We start from the raw sequence: 20,696 nt of genomic DNA on the forward strand, positions 1-20,696 counted from the left end.
CTTCTTCCAATACTCAGACCAGATAACATCTCTCTTTTATGTGCTTTCACTTTATAATATATTTTTTTGCAATTATAAACATATAGTAATTTGTATGATGATATGTCTTATTCTGTTTCTCTAATAGACAATAAGAATTATGAAAGCAGGGAGCCTATTTATATTACACATTTTTCCATCTTCATCACTAGCACAGTGTAAAGTCGTCTGATAATAAATGAATGAATGAGCTGGACATACAGTTTCTGCTTAAATGTTTTAAGTTGCAAACAGAAAACTGCATTTTTTCCTAGTTACTTCACCTCTATGTCCTTCACTACTGTGGGGTGAATAATGCCTGATAGTTTTCTTGTAATGAGTAAATAGACTTCGCACCTGAAGTGTGTGAAATTCTCTGGGAACACTAGTTCAGATCATGTCAGACAAATGAGTGGAAGTATGCAAGTGGACATGGGTAAGGTAGGTTCCAGCAGTTTGCAACCCTCTACATGTCACTTCCTAAATAGAGGACTATGGTTACAAAGTCAGCAACCTGAGGATCAAGACTGGGAAAAAAGTGGGGAGAGTGTCCATGGATTAATTTCAATATGTCCCTACTTAAAGAAGAGCACATTTACTAGTGCTGTGCTCTAGGAAGAAGCATGGCTGGACCTCTGAACCTGTTCCCCACTAGTTGACTGAGTGAGGCTCATACAACTATTTTCTGATGCCCCAAAACAAAATGGAATATTGGGTCTGCAGGGTAACCAGCCTGGTACTCAACATTTTTGTTCACTGTGATAACGTTGATCAGGAGAGCCAAAGACACAATTTAAACACAACCTTCGTTCAATTAATTCACCTAAAATAATTTTCCTTTTCAAGGACTGTGGTGAGACCCACAGAAGAATGCTAGAACAGACAAACCTCAGCACATCTGGTGCTCTTCCTCACACCCCCGCAGAAGGGAGGGCCAGGTGCCTTTCTAGGAAACAGAATTTTCTGAATTGTTCTGTTGTCATATTATTACTTAATGGCAGCAGTAGCCAAAAATAATTTGAAGAACATGGGTTATAAATAGCCACCCACATACCTACCTAAAACATAAACTTGTAAGAATTCTTCCTTCTACCAATTATCTGTCCCTTTCCTCCCTCTCTCTTTAAAATGTATCGGTTTTATACATGGATGCACAAACAAACATCATCCTCACCACCCTCCACCTCCACTCTGACTCAGTAAGCAGTTTATTTTGTTTGAACTACATTATGAAGAAAAGTAAAAGTTGAGAAAAGGCAGTGTAGGGCAGGACTGATGATGCTTTAGAGTCATATGGACCTCTTTTGAATCATGAGCCATCTTGCATGCAATGTGATCTTGGCTTGAGCCAAGTGGCTCTTTGAGATTCCATTCCTCATCTATGCAAATGGGGGTTAATGGTAATACACCCATCGATGGGAGCTGTTTTCCATCTAACCACATAGATGACTTCAGTAGTACAGTATCTGACACATGGTAAGTGCTCACTACATTTTATTATTAATATTATTAATTATTAGTAATATTATTAATATTTTATCATTTAGAAATATTATTTTATTAATATTATCACTAATTAAAATTTAACAATAATCTAACATATTCCTTTCTAATTAATTTGCTTTTGACAGTCCAACAGTAGCCATTGATTAATAATACCCTAGCAAGCAAAGGGATCTAATTTCTTTAAGCAGCAGTCATGTATCCTTCCAAGACCATCTCTCCCCTGCTTTCTTTCTTCATCTGCCCACAGTCATAGAAGACTGGAGGTGACACAAATTCTCCCTTTGGCAGGCATCACTGCATGACTCTGAGGAACACCAGTGTTGCAAAGGGGCAGAGCTCATTTTATCAATTTATTTCTACCTCTGAGGTTTGATCACTCCAATTTTAAATGCATTCCTGCAAAAATATGTCATTGGACATTTTCCACATACAAGGCCCTGTTTGGGTTGAATTGTGTCCCTTAAAGATTCATATGCTGAAGTCTTAACCCCAATATCTCAGAATGTGACCTTATCTGAAAATAGGGTCTCTGTATATGTAATGAGTTAAGGTAAAATATTAAGGTGAGCTCTAATCCAATATGACTAGCATCCTTATAAAAAGGGAATATTCAGGCACAGAGATACACATACTGGAAGAACATCATGTGAAGAGGAAGGCAGAGATCAGGGGAATGCTTCTATAGGCCAAGGAATACCCAAGACTACCAGCAAGCCATCAGAAACTAACAGAGAAGCATGGAACAGCCTCTTTCCAGGAGTCACTGCTGTGGCACGCCACTCCCACTGTTTCCATCTCTCAGGTGCTCTGGGTTCCATCAAGCTGGAACTTCTGAAACTTCTAGATCTTTGGTCTTAGTTCTTCTCTCTGGAATAATACATATTAAAGTCTAACCTCTCATCCTCCTTCCAATCCCTCAGACAATTGAAAATCAATAAGAAGTGACTCCTTCTCTTCTGGAGATTATACCAAGCTGCAGACTGAGATGACTTCAGGATCAGTTCATTCTGATTGATGATACTCATTTCATCTCCAGGACACTGTTGTAAAGGAGACACTATATACATAATACAGTAAGGAACCTGATGCTGGGTGAGGCAAAGTGATTTGTCTGGCATCACACAATCGAGAAGTCGCAACTACGGATCCATGCACTCATGTGTCTGACACTAACATCCAGGTTATGATTCCACAAACCTGGAAGTGAACTGTTTTCAATGGTAAGTCTAATTCACCCTCTGGCTCTAACCTTAATTATTGCATTCATAACAACTGGGGCCCTACCCCACCCAAACAAGGTCTATTCAACAACAGCAGGCACCAGCTGCTGGCATATGGTATTGGGTGCCAATAGATCTGATAGTGCTAGGCAAAACAGCCTTGATTGGCAGCTGTTCCCTTGTCCAGCTGTCCAACAGATGGGGAGATGAGCAGCAAAGTGGCCTAGCTGGCACCATATAGATCAACTTCTTTATGTGATTTGAATGTTATAGCAATGAAACTGGTGAGTAATGTTGTCTCTAAAATTGAGGCAGGCCTACACAATTATCCAAAATCCCACCCTCTGTTAAGTAATAGGAAAAAAAACTGGTTTCAAGGTGAGATGTCTGGGTTTCACCCTAAATCTGTCATTGATCTGCTATGTAAACTGGGGCTAGTCACTTGGATTCTAAGAGTTCAATTTTCTTATTTACAAAAACCCTTCACAGTTTTGTGTGATGATCAAATGTGAGGATGTGTTTGAAAGTCATTTAAAATGTAAAAAGTACAATAAAGAATAAACACATAAGAATTTTAGGTACTTGACAATTAGGTACAAGAACAATTACCTGGGTAACAGAAGGAAAAATGGAACATTTGGGTAAAATTACAAAAGAAGACCCCCACAAAAGGACTCATGGTCCTGTGTAGAGATTTGTAGACCACACATCTACAGTAAATAACAGAGCATTGAGTTTTTATGGTATTGATTTGTCACTTGTTTTGCTAGTATTTTCAGAAAGTACAGAATTTTTTTTTTCATTTTGACTGTGGTTTGTTTTTCCTATTGTGTACCCTGACTTCAACTGTAAGATTAAAGCCCTTCTTTATAAACTTTATAGAGATGGGAGTGGTGTCACTACTAAGGAACAAATAAGATGCAAATGTATTGCAATTCAGCAACTATTTTAATGGAACAATGGATTACTTCTGAAAGATTGTGGAGAATAGTTTTGACTCACAGGCTTGAAGAATGTGATGCCAATTAGTTGCCTCTGCTGTAAGCATAAAATGATAGAGTTTGGTGGGACTCACAAAATTAATCCAAAATTCTCATTAGAAGAAGAAACTCCTATTCAAAGAGACAGGATGGAAAAAAGAGAACAGACATTTAGGAAGCATCTCAGACCTTTCTTGCTACCCATGACTAAATGTGATTTGTTCGATTTTTAACTTCCCATTAGAATTTGTCCATTTTCTTCTTATGGTATTCATGTGTGCATGCATGCGTGTGTGCATGTTAGCATGCCTAAGCCTCTATTTGGGAACAGCCAAAACCCTTTATATTTAAAGAATGAACCTGGTGCCCTTCAGGCAAAGATTAGGGGCTTTCTCAGCAAAACATTAGAGTTGTCACTGACCAAATGGATCAATGTGAGACATAGAGCAGTTGGGTATTTCACAGGACAAGATTCTCGCTTGTGGTACTTATCACCATGTGTATGTTAATCTTTCCCTGTAGGTGGAAAGTTCATTGTAGGTGGCCACAGTTTTTGTTTTACATTATCAGATTTAATACTCACATCAGTTTTATAGTTTCAATAATATTGACTAACATCATCATGCCACAGGTCTGCTGTGTTACCTCTTTCCTGTGTGTTATCCTTTCAACATGGGCATCATTCCTTGTGTGTTTACCCATCATATTGGCTAGAGAGCCTGACTTGCCCTATGGGCCACAAGAGAAAATAGGATCATCAGGAAGGAAGGAAGGAAGGAAGGAAGGAAGGAAGGAAGGAAGGAAGGAAGGAAATAAGATAGGTCTTATTTCCCGAGAACTTGAGGGAAGCTGCATTAGAATACAGAAATAACACTTGATAAAGACTCAGGAAATGTGTGTCTATCATCTGTAAGACTTCCAGTGATTCTTAAATACCATCTATGACTCTTAATGCCAAAACATGCATTTTTACTAGTTCCTGAATGAATAAGGATTTACTGTGCCCAGACAGATTCATACTACTATGTAAATAAACACACCAAAACTTAGCTTAAAACAACCATTTATTTAGCTCGAGATTCTGTGGCTTAGTGGAGTGGTTCTTGTCTGAATTGGCCTTGATAAACCCTGCTAGGCTTTATCAAGGGTTTATAGCTGGCTGATAAGTCACTTTGTGGATGATGATCTAGGATGGCCTCACTTATATGTCTGGCAGTTGGCATCCTGTCACCTAGAGTAATAGGGATGATGGAGCCTGTGTCCTTCATCATTCAGCAGGCTACATGGTCTTATTCTCATGGTAGAGATTTCTAAGACCAGAAAGGGGAATCTGCATGTGATGCTTCTAGAAGATCCAAGGTACCAAAGGAGTCCTCTAAGCCTATCATGTTCAGATGCTTTTTTCTAAACCACTGCCCATTTCCTGTTGTACGAAGTCCACATTGCTCACCTTGACATTCAGTGCCCTACACATCATGGATCCTACTTTGCTTTCCTATCTTTCATCTCTGCCCTGTGCCATTTTCCAATTTAGACATTTTTGTGTAGCTGAATTGCACAATTTGTATTTTCTAAATAGCACATCTCCCTTCCTTCTGGATTTTCTCATGGTCTTCCCTGTATCCAAGTACTCTCTCCTCTGATTTCCTCTTACTGGAACTGCTGTCTTTCTAAGACCTAAAAAAAATGCAAACCCTATGCATATCCTTTAACTTGTTTTGTAATGTTTGTGTGATTTTCTCACTTTGGACTCTTACAGCATGGTTTGCAATAATCATATAGCTCTTAGTACATACTCCCTGCATAATAGACTGAAGCTCTCTTGCATACAAAGATAGTATTTCCTTTTATTTTGTACCTTCCGTAATACCTAGAATAATGTTCAAAACACACTTAGCAAAGGGAAAAAAAAATGTTTGCTGTCTGTTGACTTGAAATGAATTGAAAATTCAAATTACCTAAGAGGGTATTTTCTTATGTTTTTGAAACTAAGCTTGTTTACCATGATGTATCTCTCCATAAGAGTCTTTGACTGTATTTTTTATATAGCAACAAAAAATATGACTATGTAGAGAGCATTTTCCATCCCTCCCACAAAAACAACTTCAAGGCCATTTGTGAGAGAAGGTAGGAGGTGAAGCAAAATCATTTGTCTGGAGTTACAAAGGTGTTGTCCTGTTTCCCTGAAACCATAGACTGACTCATTCCTGCTCTTCGGGCTATCATGCCCCGTGCTCATCTCCCCTGAAGACTCCTCCTCCTCCTCCTGAAATAATAGCAATACTTGATCTTCATTGACTTCCACATTTGAAAACTCTGGGCAGCCACAGTGTCATGTGAAACATTTGGCAGCTAGCAGTGAATGCCCCCCACACACTGTTTTCAGGCCCCAGTTGGAGTTATTGTTCTAACTCGGTCATTTCCTGCCTTTGGGAGTTGATAGAGGGTGAGCCTCCACATTCTCAGACATTCCCTTAACAGTGGAGACCTTGGACCTTGCACACATTCATATACACATTCACACACCCACACACTCACTCAATACTCATACACACACACTCATACACACTCAATACTCAGACTTACATTCTCACTCACACACCCACACAGTCACACACACTCAGTCAATACTCACACATTCTCACATTCTCACACACTCATACACACACACACACACACTCACTCAATATTCACACATTCTCACACATTCATGTACACATTCTCAATGCTCAATATATATATTTGGATCTATAAGAAGAACAATATTAAAATCATAATGGTTTTCACTTATGAATTTCCTGCTCCTACTTGTGCCACACACTTTACTTATATTTTCTTACTTAAAACCACTTGAGATAAGAATTATAATCACTAGGCATCATTTTACCCTATAAAAAATTGAAGTTCTGATAACTGAATGGATTGTCTTTTTCTATTTAATGTTTTAGTTACTGGTTTATGTATCCCTGTCCTGTTTTTTAATAACTTGAGGAAGGAGCTATACTGTAATATTCATATATGTAACCTTCATACTGAGCATAAGGTAAGGCTCTGATAACTATGTGTTAAATAAATAAGTGAAGTATCCTTGGTAATAAAGTGTCTTTCTTTCCTGAGCGTCATTGTATGGAAGAATATGCAATGGGTTCTGAGCTCTTCTATTGTCACTAACACTGTGGTAAAGGCATTTTGCCAAATGTGAGTTAAAAGTCACATTTTGATGTTAAAACCACTCCTTAATAACCAAATAATGAAACCACAAAGGCTTCGGATGTTTTGTCCTACCAGTTTCAGTAGATCACATCTTTCCTTTCCCAGAGTTTAATACTCCCTCGAACTTACACTGGCTGGGTTAGGTTCCAATTTTCAGAATCCATTGGTAACCCAAAGAGAGAGCATGAGAAAGCTCTGTTAGCTTCCCCTGAATATGACATGAACTTAAAAGAAAATGGATTGCCATCCCTGGGGTCTACCCTGGTCCCGCACAAAGAGATACCAACAATCTTTTGTAGGAGATACTCATTCATCTTAGTAGGGCAGAACCACATTCCCAATCTTGTGTAAGAGGGAAAGAGAAAATGCCACCAGATGTGAGTAGAGCAACTGGACCAGACACACACAGAAAAGTCCAGTGGATTGGGGTATGACTATGAAATATCAGAACTCCAAATATGTTCACATTCCCCACTGTCACACCCAGAATTCTTGGCAGGAAGTCTGTGAATTTAGGAATAGAGAAGGGAGAACTGGCAACAAGTAGTAAGGATAATCCCTGGAGAAACAAAATTGCATAATCTTTTATCCTGTAATTCCTTCTTAAATGATTCCTTTCCAGGAAAGAAATCATAATTTAGGGTCTTCAGCCAATCAGAACACATAAGTAGAGACACCTGTGTTATATAGATTGTAGATAGGCCTTATAAAGTAATTGACTTGTTGTTTTATGAATCCTTGGCTTTGTCTTTCAAAAAGCTAATGTATTCAGAGAATACTTGTTAAATGGAAATATTTTCTTACTAAAATTCTCTTCATTTGGTGGAAAATTAATGTCCTACATGTCAATGACTACATTTAGAATGGATTAGATGTCACATTAAAAACCTGCTGAGTTCTATGCCTTGAAAGTCAGCAATGTAGGTACTACACATTCAAATAGCAACCATGGCACTTGGGTGGCTTAGTCGGTTAAGCATCCGACTCTTGATTTTGGTCCAGGTCATGATCTCAGGCTTGTTGGATTTAGACCTGCATCAGGCTACACACTCAGCACCGAGTCTGCTCAAGTTTCTCTATCTCTTGCTTCTGCTCTTCCCCTGATTGTTCTCTCTCTCTCTGTCAAATAAATCTTTAAAAAAACAAAATAAAAACAGTTACCATTTCTCGAATATTTGTGTGATATTAGGTACTCCTAAGGCACATTCCTACTATATATCAGACATTTAAACAAGCTATCTCCAATTCTTGCAAGAGAGTGATGAAATACACATTACTCAGCCACCCAATCCCATTTAACTATGGGAAAATAGAGGATTAATAACTTATGAAAATGACTAAGCTAGTGAGTATGATGCAGTGCCAGCACTAGAACTTAGAACTGGAGAAATCTCAAAATCACATCACCTTTTATGGGAATCACCAGCATCAGAGTTAGACTCTGTGCCAGCTACCAAGGGATGATATTTTGAAAGCGTCAGTAGGAACGATTGGCATGACACAGCATGACCTTCTTTTCAGCGCATGTCCCTGGTGGCTCTTTCTCTTTAGAGATAAGCCAATCCAGTCTCCATTCTGGACACATGGGGAATTCTAAGCTACTTTTTGAGAGTGATGTAAGCACAAGGATATTTTTGGTAACTAATAGTAAAAAGTTAGGCAATGAGAAGCACAAATGTAACTAAAGTGGGAAGTTAATTAGTAATCCAGCACTACTGTAAAATAACAAGGCAGGAGATATTACTTCAAGAAGACAGTACAAACTCTACTATATGCTGTGTTTTCTACTATATAAAAATGAAAAAGAGGAGGAGGTACAGAGAGAGGGAGCGAGAAGGAGAAAGAAGCATGAGTGAATAAAAGGTGCTAAGTAAAGTCATAGCAGTCAAATGTAGGGCTAATGATGTCTTTATTTCTATTCCAGCTATGCAAAATGATACTTGAGCCATTTACTTAAGCTTTCCCGGCCATGGTCTCCTCAAGGAGAGAAGAGTACATTCTCTATGGGGCTACTCTGACAGTAAATACAGAAGACAATCTAGTGATGGTTAAGGGTAACACTGGACTGAGGGGTCAAATTCTTGGCTCTACCACTTCATTTCTTCACATATAAAATGAGGGCAACAATATATAGTTTAGTTTTTCATATAGTTTTTGTGGGAATCACCTCCATCCATATGGAACAGTACCCAACAGGACTTAAAGGACCATGTATGCTTGCTAAGTAATAAATAGAAACAATGTAGATAAAGCCCATCATTCAGTTTCTGGCACACTGTAAAAGCTTCTCTAGATGTTAGCCTTGATGGTAATTCATGTCTCAGGATGGCATTCTGTGATATTAATGGAGACTTACCCCGTTTTATTAGAACAACCAAACCATAACCAAGGCCATGACTTTTTAATCTTGAGGTGACTTTATGTCTTTTCTCAGACTTCACTCTTTGGGGAAGGCATTAACTGTAGATCCTAGATACTGGTATGCTGAGATTCCAAAAATCAGAGCATATTGTTTCTAATGTTATCATGCCTTTAAGCCAATGATCAAAATTCCAGTTGTTCTTCCACTCTGGTCCTTATGTTTTATATTTATAGAATGAAAAAAATACCTACCCCCTCGAATGTTTAATAACACTAGAAAAATTTATCATTACAAATGAAAATTCATGATAAGACAAATAGTTACTGAGGGCTATATTATTTTCAATTAATCTATAAGAGCAGTAAAGAGTGTGGGTAAGTTTGGAAATAAAAGCACTTGGGCTAGCATCCTTGTTCTACTTCATCTCCTTGGCACCCAGTTTCTACATTTGTAAAACTGCAAAAATATAGAACTACGTGAAATTAAATGAGCTAATACAGGGAAAAGCTTAGAACAGTGCCTTACATACCATAAACACTCAAGAACTGTCAGGTCTAATTCTTAGTCTAGGCTAGTATGTTAAAATTAATATTGTTTGATGGGTTAGAAGATGTGAGTTCAGATGTGGACATGGCCACTACCCAAGGACATCTACATATTTTCATCTACAAAATAAAAATGTAAATGCAAAAATCCTTTCAAGCTCTAGCCATGTACAATCTCTTGCTTTTATTTTACTTAGGTACTTCCAACCCTTTCCAGAAATAGGTGCTACAAAACTGGAAAAAAAAAAAAAAAAAAAACATACTAATCTAGTAGCTGAGAAGGTAGCCTAGTAGAGACATAGTCACTGTACTTTAAAGATGTTTTTTTATGTGTATAAACTCATTAATGTTTTTTCAGGATTAAAATAATAAAAACTTGAAACCAACCCAAGCTTTGCATTTCTCATTATGAGAAAAAAATTTCCTGCAGTTGAACTATATGACATTAAATGACACATGGTGAAAATTTTAGAGTAGGCCCATAATCCTCTGAGTGACTCATAATGTGTTTTCTAGAAGAAAAAACTGTCCTGTAAACCAAGATAGGCCTTCTGAGAAAATGAGAGAACAGAGGTCTTGCGCTACTTTTGGAGATCTGGAAAGCCTGCTCAAGAGGACTCCTTTCTAAGTGGTGATCACCCCTTAAGCCTCCTGAACCTCCATTCACATTACTTAATTCTTATGTTTTATTTAGAAAACAATGGACACATAACATATAAAAAGAAATCCAGGGAGTTTTATGGCAATGACCTAAATATATACATGTACCAGCAAAACGACTTAGCATATTATAATGTTTACTTCTCATCCTTATCTGGTTTAGAACCAAAAATTTTAAAGGTACAGTTGAAATCTCTCTGCTCTTCACCCTATTGTCCTCATCCCTCCACTGGATCCAGTGGTCAATGTGTCTCACATGCACAGTGGAGCAGAATACTTTTACTTCATCAGTGAGAATAGAAAAAGCCTGGTTCCAAAAATGAAAAAAAGATAAAAAGAAAAAGAAAAAGAAAAAGCCTGGTTCCATTTCATACATTTGCATAGGCTGTTTTTTGGACATTTATTTCTTTATTTTTAAAAGGTTTTATTTATTCATGAGAGACACACAGAGAGGCAGAGACACAGGCAGAGGGAGAAGCAGGCTCCCTGTGAGGAACCTGATGTGGGACTCAATCCCAGGACCCCGGAATCACAACCTGAGCCAAAGGCAGACACTCAACCACTGAGCCACCCAGGTGCCCCTGGAGAGTGATTTATATTGGTACAAATACTAGGTTGAACTGCAGACGATTGCCGACTATCAAATAATTTTGACTGTAAACATAGCAACCTAATGTGAGGAGACAGAGTTCACCAATTTCACTGTTTAATTCGCCGTTTCACAACTTTTAAAATACATCTCCCCAATGTTACACATTCAACTTGATTCCATTTTTTTTATGATTATAAACTGTCATAAGATCTATTAACAGTTTGGTTTGTCACGGTTTCATGAATTCTGGCAAAAAAACGTGAGGTGCTTGCAGAAGAGACAAAGGACTTTATTACTCACGGGACCGTGAGCATCATAAGAATTAGCATATTTGCACCAATTTCCCTTATCTCTCAGTTCCATGTGAACAAACTGCAGGAGCCCAGGTGGAGACTCTGCACATAGTAGATTTTGGATCGTAACCGAGGAACCCTGAGCTTAGGGAACCTGAATTTTTTATAATGCACTGTGAGCAACTATGCCTGATCTTTGTTCCAGGGTGACATTACTTTTATTGTGCTGGATAGTAAGCAAGCCTGCCCTCTGCAGACACTAGCTCTTTCTCTTTTGTTCACCTTACAACATCCTTGAAAAGTTAATTTGGAATGAGGGCAGTTCATGCCTCTGCTTGCAAAATGTGCAGTAACCTGAAAACCCATGAGTAACTGTCTCCTGATAATCCTCTGGTCCATCTGGGGTCCATAGGTGCCCTTCATTGGGACAGATATCTAAATATAAGATGACTAGGTATATCACATCTGTGCATCAACACTGGTATTCAAATACTGATAAATTTCTCTACAAGGTAGTTAAACTAATTTTCACTCCTGTCAGTTTAAGATCTTTGCCTCTATCTGTTTTTCCTCAGGATCTTATTCTTTCCTAACTGACAGACGTATCTCATTTTTGTAATGTTTATTATCCAATTGCTAACCAAGATCCAAGATTGAGTATATTTTTATCTTGATTAGGCATTTGAGTCTCCTCATCTGTAATTTCCTTTTTATATGCTCTAGAAGGTTTTTTTTTTTTCTATTTTTTTCTTTTCTGTTTATAGTTTATCAATATTTTGTTGACCTGGAGATGTTTCATGCATTCTACATACTGATCCCTTTTTATTTAATAATTTACAGTTATCTTTTCTCTACTAATCACTTGATCTTAGTTATATTTGTCATGTGTTTTATGGCATATTTTTATTTTTATGTAAATTAACTGTCAATCTGTTGTTTACTTATGGTTTGTGGGTTTTCTTAACATAATGTAACATCTTGCCCAGTGTAATAAATGTATTCATTATATTTTCTTCTACAGGTTTAAAATATGCATATGTAGGTCTTTCTTAATGATGAAATCTGTCTTGGGGTAATATGTAAGATAGATATCGGATTTCATTCCTTAAAATATAGATAGCAACATGCCTCAGTACCATTTGTTGACAATTCTATTTTTTCCCACTGATTTTTGAGGAGACTGTCTCTCTCATATAGTGAGTGTTGACATCTAACAAGATAATCCAACTCAATCTTATTTTTCAATCTTATTTTTGTTCAAAAGTGCTCGGGTGACTCTTAAGCCTTTATAATTCCACATGCATTTGAGGATAATCATTCTTAATACCAAATGATATGTTTTAATTGTGATAATTTTTCTATACTTCTTACCAATTTTTGGACTCCCTTAATTATTACTTTTTGAGATAAGTGAGTCAAAGTCTACTGTGATCAAAAATTGGCCATATTGGTCAATTGCTATTTGCATTCTGAAAACTTTAGCCATGTGAATCTTGAAACTGTATTGTCACTTGTGAATATATGGTTATTATATGTTCTTAGAGCTTTATTTCCTTTTATCACTAAACCATATCCCTCCTGTTATTTCTTTCTGTCTTCATACCTAGTTTGTTTTATCCTCTGTTACTATATTCAATTACTATTACTATATCACTGTAAAGTCAATCCTTTTCATTGCTGGTTGAGACAACTTTTTTTATGCTTTTTACTCTTCACATTCTCTCATACTGTTTAAATGTATCTTCTGGCAATAACTCAGCTAATTTTCTGTTAGTTTATTTTTAACTTTACTTTTCTATGTGTTTGTTATGGATTAAATTATGTTTCCCTCAAATTCATATGCCAAAATCCCTAACCTCCAAAGTGCCTACATTTGGAGACAGAACCTTTAAAGAAATAATTAAGGTAAAGAGGTCATAAGGATGGAGCCCTAATCCAATATGACTAGTGTCCTCATAAATATTAGAAGAGGAAGAGTCACAAAGAAAAGGCCATGTGAAGTTAGAGGGAAGACATAGATAATTACAAGCCAAAAAAAGAGGCCTCAAGAGACATCAAACCTGCCAACATCTTGGTCTTAGAATTCCACTTTCCAGAACTGTGAGAAATTAATTTGTGTGATTATAGCAGTCCTAGAAAACTAATACATATTTTAAGCTTATTTTTTATGTCAGGGGGCCTAAATAATCCCAAATAAAAAGCACCTTTCTTTATTATCAACGTTCTGAAAAATTGAGGAATATATCAAATGAATAGCCAGATGAGGTTTCAAAAATCTTTGTTACTCACCACAGCCAATGGAAAGAATCCCATTTTGAGAACAGACAAGTGGACTTGCTAATATGGTACGCTGTGAATAAGCACACTTTTTACCATGGCCTACCAGTATAGACTGGAGCAGTCTTCCCTAAATGGGAGTTGCTGGGGGATGGGGAGAACTAAAATATGCTTTCTGTGGACTATGAAAAGAAGAGGTGCTCTCCTTCCCAAGCTCAGAAAGTCCAGCTTATTCTTTCTAAATTGTCCAATCAGATAATTCACTCCACATAAGGAAAGAAGAAATAATGGGAGTATAGAAAAGAAATTACTCCTTGTGAAATTATTTTGGAGAAAACTGATATAAACAATTATGTATAAATTGTTCAGTTCAATTACTCATTTCTCTGGAGCAAATGCCCAGAAATATAATTTATGGGTCATACAGGATTTGAATGCTTAGTTTTATTTTACTTTTTTTTAAAGGATTTTATTTATTTATTCATGAGAGACACACGAAGAGAGGCAGAAATGTAGACAGAGGCAGAAGTAGGCCCCCAACAGGGAGCCTTATGCAGGACTCCATCCCAGGACACCAGGATCACACCCTGAGCTGAGGGCAGATGCTCAACCACTGAGCCACCCAGGCCTTCTGAAACTGTCACACCTGTTTTCTAGTTGGCTGTACCATTTTATGTTCCCATGTGACATGTGAGTGATCCAGTTTCTCTGCATCTTTGCCAGCATTTGTTGTTGCCGCTATTCATTTTTTAAGCCGTTTTAACAGGTGTAATAGAAACATCTTATTGTGATTTTAATCTGCATGTTTCCAATGGCAAATTATGTTGAACACTTTTTCATATGCCTATCCCCATCAGTGAAATGTCTTCTATATTTTGTTCATTTTCCAATTGCATTGTTTGCATTTTATTTTTGAGCTTTGATATATATCTTTTAGATAAGTATATGTAAAAGATATATATGCTTGATATATATATATTAAAGATTATATATATTTGAGGTATACATATAATACTACATATAGTCAAGATACTAGTCCTAACACATATGGTTTATAAACATTTTCCCCTACTCTGTAGCTTTTATTTCCATCCTCCTTTTTTTTTAATCATTCATGATAGTTACAGAGAGAGAGAAAGACATAGGCAGAGGGAGAAGCGGGCTCCCTACAGGGAGCTGGATGCAGGATTCGATCCCAGGCCTCCAGGATCATGCCTTGAGCTGAAGGCAGATGCTCAAATGCTGAGCCACCCAGGAGTCCCTCTTTCCATCCTCTTAACAGGGTCCTCTGGCAAAAAAGAAGTCTTATATTGGTGAAGTCCAAGTTATCCGTTTTTAAATAAATATTGCTCTGGGTTTCAAATCTAAAACCTTTAACTAGCACTATATCTTGACTGATTCTATTCTATTTTCTTCTCAAAGTATTATAGTTGGATGCTTTACATTTCATCTGGTGGTCCATTTTGAGTTAAATGTCTACAAGATATAAGACTTAGGTGGAAGTTCATTTTTTGTCTATCAATGTCCATTGGCCACTGCACAGTTTCTTGAGATGGCTATCTTTCCTTGGTATTTTTGTCAAAATTCGATTGGCCATATTTGTGTTGTTCTATTTCTGAGTTCCCCCATTCTGTTAGTCTTTGTCTCTTCTGCCAGATATATACATTCTTGATTATTACAGCTGTATAAGAAGTCTTAAGTTCAGGTTGATGGATTTCTTCTGCTTTATTTTCTTTTTCAAGATTGTTTTAGCTATTCTGATTCCTTTGCCTTTCCATATAAACCGTAGGATGATCTTGTCTATTTCTATAAAAACTCTTAGGGGAATTTTGGTAGGAATTACCTAAAACATTCATATCAATTTGGAAAGGATTTATGTCTTTTCTATGTTGAGTCTCAGATCTTCTGGTACTGTTCTGGCAGGGGAAGGAGGGGCCACTGCCTCATGACTGTCAGGGGGAAATAGAAGTCCAGGTTTCCCACTTGGCACCTGTTGACACCCAAAGGGAAGCTTCTTGTTGCTGCTGGACCATGGTGGGAAAGTTGGCTCCAATGGGGTCTCACTGACACTGTGGTGGGGATGGTCTCATTACTACTGAGTGATAGTAGAAGGTCCTGACTTCATTAGGCCTCCTATGATACCACCCCAGTGAGAAGGGGAAAAGTACCTTGTTCTGCCATGATAGAGGTGCCAGTAAAGGGAGGCCTTATTACTGGCCAACATGGGCAAGAGTTCAGGATCCCTACTTGGCCTTCTCTAACACCACCTCAACAAGAGTGTTGAGTAGAAATCCGAGCTCACCATTTAAACTTGCTAGCTTGAGAGTGAGGGGCAATATTTTATGCTTTCCCTGGCTAAATAGAGTGGCTGATATCTAAAAGTGTTCTATCTTGTTAAGCTGCCCATTTCTTCATCCCGTGACTAGAGAGAGCAGCCTTCTATTGAGGCTTATTTTTCATCTATACCTATTGGTGTTTCTAATTTTCTAGGTTATCTAGCTTCAAGGCTGGAATACATGATTTAAAACAAAGGCACTTACCATCTTTTCATTCCTAGGGCTCTGTGGTCCCCAGCAAGTCTGTTTTTTTTCTCTCCCAAATTAAGTATCTTTATGTTTGTTTTATACATGCTGTCCAAGGTTTAACTGCACTTATCAGGAGTGATAGGGAAAAGTATATCTATTCCATCTTCCAGGAAATGCAAATCCCTTTCTTGATTTTTAAAGAATCTAAAGAGTTAAAAATACACACAAGATTATCACTCAGAAAAATATTGCAGACAACCCTTTGTGTCAGTACATACAGATGTTCCCTGGCCCACACACAGCAAATTTGGAAAACAAGCTAATCTCTAGCCCCCCTAAAGCAATTATCACTAGCAAAACTATGTTCCCAGAACATACTATTTACCATCGCCAAAAAGCATAGCAGAAACTCAATAATATGTGGATGAAAGAGAAAAATCTTGGTAGTGTCTCACCAGAATGCCAGTCAGTTGATGCCAAGTTGCTGGAATTCATGACTTGTAAATTTAAACTCAGTTGGGAGAAATCTCCTACCTACATTCTAGCATTATGCATCCACCTATTTCAGAAGGAAATCTACCTATATATAATTTCTTTCTGGAAGAGTCTCTGGTTTCCATCCTGTCTTCAGATGATGATGACCAGCCCTAAATCCTTTACTAAAACTATTTCTTGGAAGCAGAGTTTTCCTCACTCAAGGCCATAGCTCTCTAGGGAGCCCTGGCCTGGATAATGATGGACTCGTGTAGACACAGAAAGTCCCAGTGTCTTGCTGCAGTTGGAGACAGCTCTGAATGGCTCTGTGAGGTCTCAGATGTAGCCACACTCTCGATCACTTTCTCTGCCTTCCACATGTCCCTATAAGTGTATCTATCTGTGGATAAACTTTCTCCATGCATTGTTCGTATTAAACTATTGTTTTTAGGGAAAGCAGTTTAAGACACTCTTAATTTTCATTTCTCTCTTGAGCCTTGCATTTTTCTTTATTGTTCTGAATTGAATGCAAAACAGCATCCACATTCATTTGTGAGCAGAGGATTTTGTTCTTGTGCCTTAGTAATTCTTTTACAACTATCCAGTATAGAATATTTTGGCATGGGATACCTGGGTGGCTCAGCAGTTAGGTGTCTACCTTTGGCTCAAGGCGTGATCCTGGAGTCCCAGGATCGAGTCCCACATCGGGCTCCCTCCATGGAGCCTGCTTCTCCCTCTGCCTGTGCCCCTCTCTCTCTCTGTGTTTCTCATGAATAAATAAATATATTTTTTAAAAATAATATTTTGGCTTAATATATCCACTTCTCCAGTTTTCTCTCTCATATGTTCTGTTTTTTTTGTTTTTTTTTTTTTTTTTGGAAATCAGGCTCAGTCAAGCTAGAATACACCTCACTCATTTATCCAACAAACATGTTTTAAGCAGTCACTAGGTATAGATATCAGGAACCTCTGCAACCTACCACATATGATATTTGGGAAATTAAATGGGCCAGTGTAAACAATATGTCAAGTACAGCGTCTGATACCAAGCAATTTTTCAAGGAATAGAAAGCCATTTACTTTGCTTTTTCCACATCTTGTCTCTGACTATAGGAAAAATAAACTAACCTCGTCATTATTTGGTAATTGTGATTCTTGGTTACCTTTGGAAAGGGAAGGGTATTAAAGGAAGTAGCATCTATGGCTTGGTCTCTGGGTCAGACTGTCCTAATCATCTTTTCCCAGCCAGGCTGTCGGTTGCCACAAGTGAACAATTCTGTTGTAAAGAGACTTGAGTGACCAATCTGCAATTTCTCTGGAATTTTACTTTAAATATCTCTTCTAAAGGAAATGAGAAAATGTTGTTGCAACAAAGTCATTGTCTGGGAGCTGTCGTTGGTGGATATCCTGGTTTCTGGTACTTTTATAGTTGTCTCACGCTGTTCCAAAACCTGAGAACTAGCTGAAGAACTTTGACGTGAGCTAAGCCTTCCACTCCAGGACTTGCCTGTGGAAGACCTTTTTATCAGAATAGGCATTCAACTAAATTTCCTGAGTTCCTATTCTATGCCAGGCAACCTGCTGGTCCCTGGAAATGGATAGTTGCTAAAGATTGGCCCCAACAGAATGAGTTGCAGTGCATACTCTAGTTGGACACATGGACAAATATGAGTAGCAGCACAGTGTGGAAGGTCTATAGGAGCAAGAAGCCCAGGGGATTATGGCACCACTGCGTAACCAGAAGAGACAGATGAATTTCATCACTCTGGTCTGGAACAGACCACAAAAAGCCATTTGATAGCACAGTAAGCTTGCTCTTTCTAGGTGAATCTCAAAGGGATTATGGGACACTGATTTAGTGGAATGGACATAAGCTTTGATTTAGACACACTTGAGCGTCAATACAAAATCTACTTTTTAGCTGTTGATTTGTAACTTTGTTTTTTTTTTAAGTTTTATTTATTGATGAAAAACACAGAGGGAGAGGCAGAGACATAGACAGAGGGAAATGTAGGCTCCTCACAGGAAGCTGGATGAGGGACTCGATCTCCAGACCAGGATTATGCCCTGAGCTGAAGGCGGACCCTCAACCACTAAGCCACCCAGGCATCCCCGGTTTGCAACTTTGGGAGCTCCCTGGGTGAATCTGAAACTGGCCGCCACACAGAAGGAAGGGAGATATTGATGAGAGAGGCACCACACCGCAGGCAAGAAGGTGGCAGGTTTAATAAGCAAGGGGACTTAGATATGAAATTTGCCTTGGGCTTCACAAGATCAGCAGCTTTCTGTGTCCACACACCAGAAAAGTTTAATGGGGTTCAGATGGTCTCAAGGACATCTTACTCTCTCAAGTCTGCTTCTTTAAACAAGCTCCTAGTGTGGAAATGGTGGACAAATGTACAGTCCAGGGACAGGGGAGGAGGTTAGGAGCCTCTGAGTGCCCTGGGGCCAGCAGTGGTTACATCCTCCTGATAACCTCTAACATCAACTGTGTGAATTTCTTACTACCTTTTTCTCTTTTTTCCTTATCTATACCAGGGACATAATATTGCCCATTAAAATTGTCCTTTGTTAGAATTAACTGTGTAATATATGATGGGGATGTATTAAGCATGTGGTAAATGGTAATAGCTACCAATATCCGAGCATGGCACAGTCTCTGAGAAGAGTTTTTTATGAGGACATAAGTCAGAATCTCAGATTTTCCATTCAGCACCATTTGACCCTCAAGAATCAAATAACTTCTATGAGGCTCAATTTCTCCATTCGAAAATGGAGATACTATATTGTAAAGCATTTGAAATATAAGATCTGCTTGACAAATATCACTGTCCTACTGTGAATCTTTCATGAAATGATTTATCTAGATTTATTTTGAAACTCTGTGTCTTTAATCCATATTGAGTCTCTTACTTTTTTGACCCATAGGGTTTCTCTTCTGCTTCCACCTGAGTAGAGAATGTCAGAGAATCACATTTTGTCTCAGTGGGGATATTGTCTAGATGTCAATATCCTCGTTCACTGAGAATCCACAATGAGGGAACCAATAATAGTCTTGGAGGAAGGGACTACATGCTTTGTTTTGGAGACTATTCTTCCTCTGTTCTTTCCATGTATATACCCATGACCTTGGAGATGGCTCAATTATTCTATTCTAATGAACTCAGTTACTTTAAAGTTCTGGAAAATATGCATAATACTGTGTCTGTATATGCATCTTTGTGTGCTATGTATGTGTGAAGACTTTGTGTGTGATGATGCAGATTAGGAGAAATATAGGCACAGAACATAGTTCTCTTGGTCTACTTTCTTGACTTTCAATATCTGGTGACCCCAATATGGTCCTACAGCATATGAGCTGCCCAAGGAGAAACTCTCCTGTCTTTAACCCTCTTACCTCCTATATCTCTTATTGCATTTTACACTTAATTCCTCTCCCCACCTTATGGAATATCAATATCCTTCACCTCCAAAATCTTTAAGGATCAATACAAATGCCACTTTTTTCCTAATAACTTAATACTTTAGTCTTAGAAATGAATATTCAAAAAAGAAATGAATATTCAGTATTTAATTTGAATTATGATTAAATAATATTCAAAAAAGAAATGAATATTCAGTATTTAATTTGAATTATGATTAAATATTTACTTCACTTGCTCTACTAGATTGCAAGTTTTTGAAGATAGGAACTTTGCCTGATGCAGCTCTTTATTGATCACACAGCTCAAAAAACATTCAATTAAAATAGAAAGTAAAATATATTGAGTAAAGCAATATTTCTGGGAGACCAGTAAAAAGAAAGTTATCTTATGATAAAATTAGAGACAGTGTTAAAAATAAATCTCATGATCAATTCTGATCAAAAAGCTGTACCACCCTGCAGGGTAACTGTTGGTACATATATCTCCACTTATCTCTGGGATAGGAATTTTTGTTCTTGGAAGGAGGTGGTGCTGGAGGGGAAATGGTGTTGATTATTCTGCATCCCCAGAGACAATACATAAAAGGTTGCCAATCACTATGTGTTG

The sequence above is a fragment of the Canis lupus genome, chromosome 13 (assembly GCF_003254725.2).
Source record: "Canis lupus dingo isolate Sandy chromosome 13, ASM325472v2, whole genome shotgun sequence".
NCBI classification, from domain to species: Eukaryota; Metazoa; Chordata; class Mammalia; order Carnivora; family Canidae; genus Canis; species Canis lupus.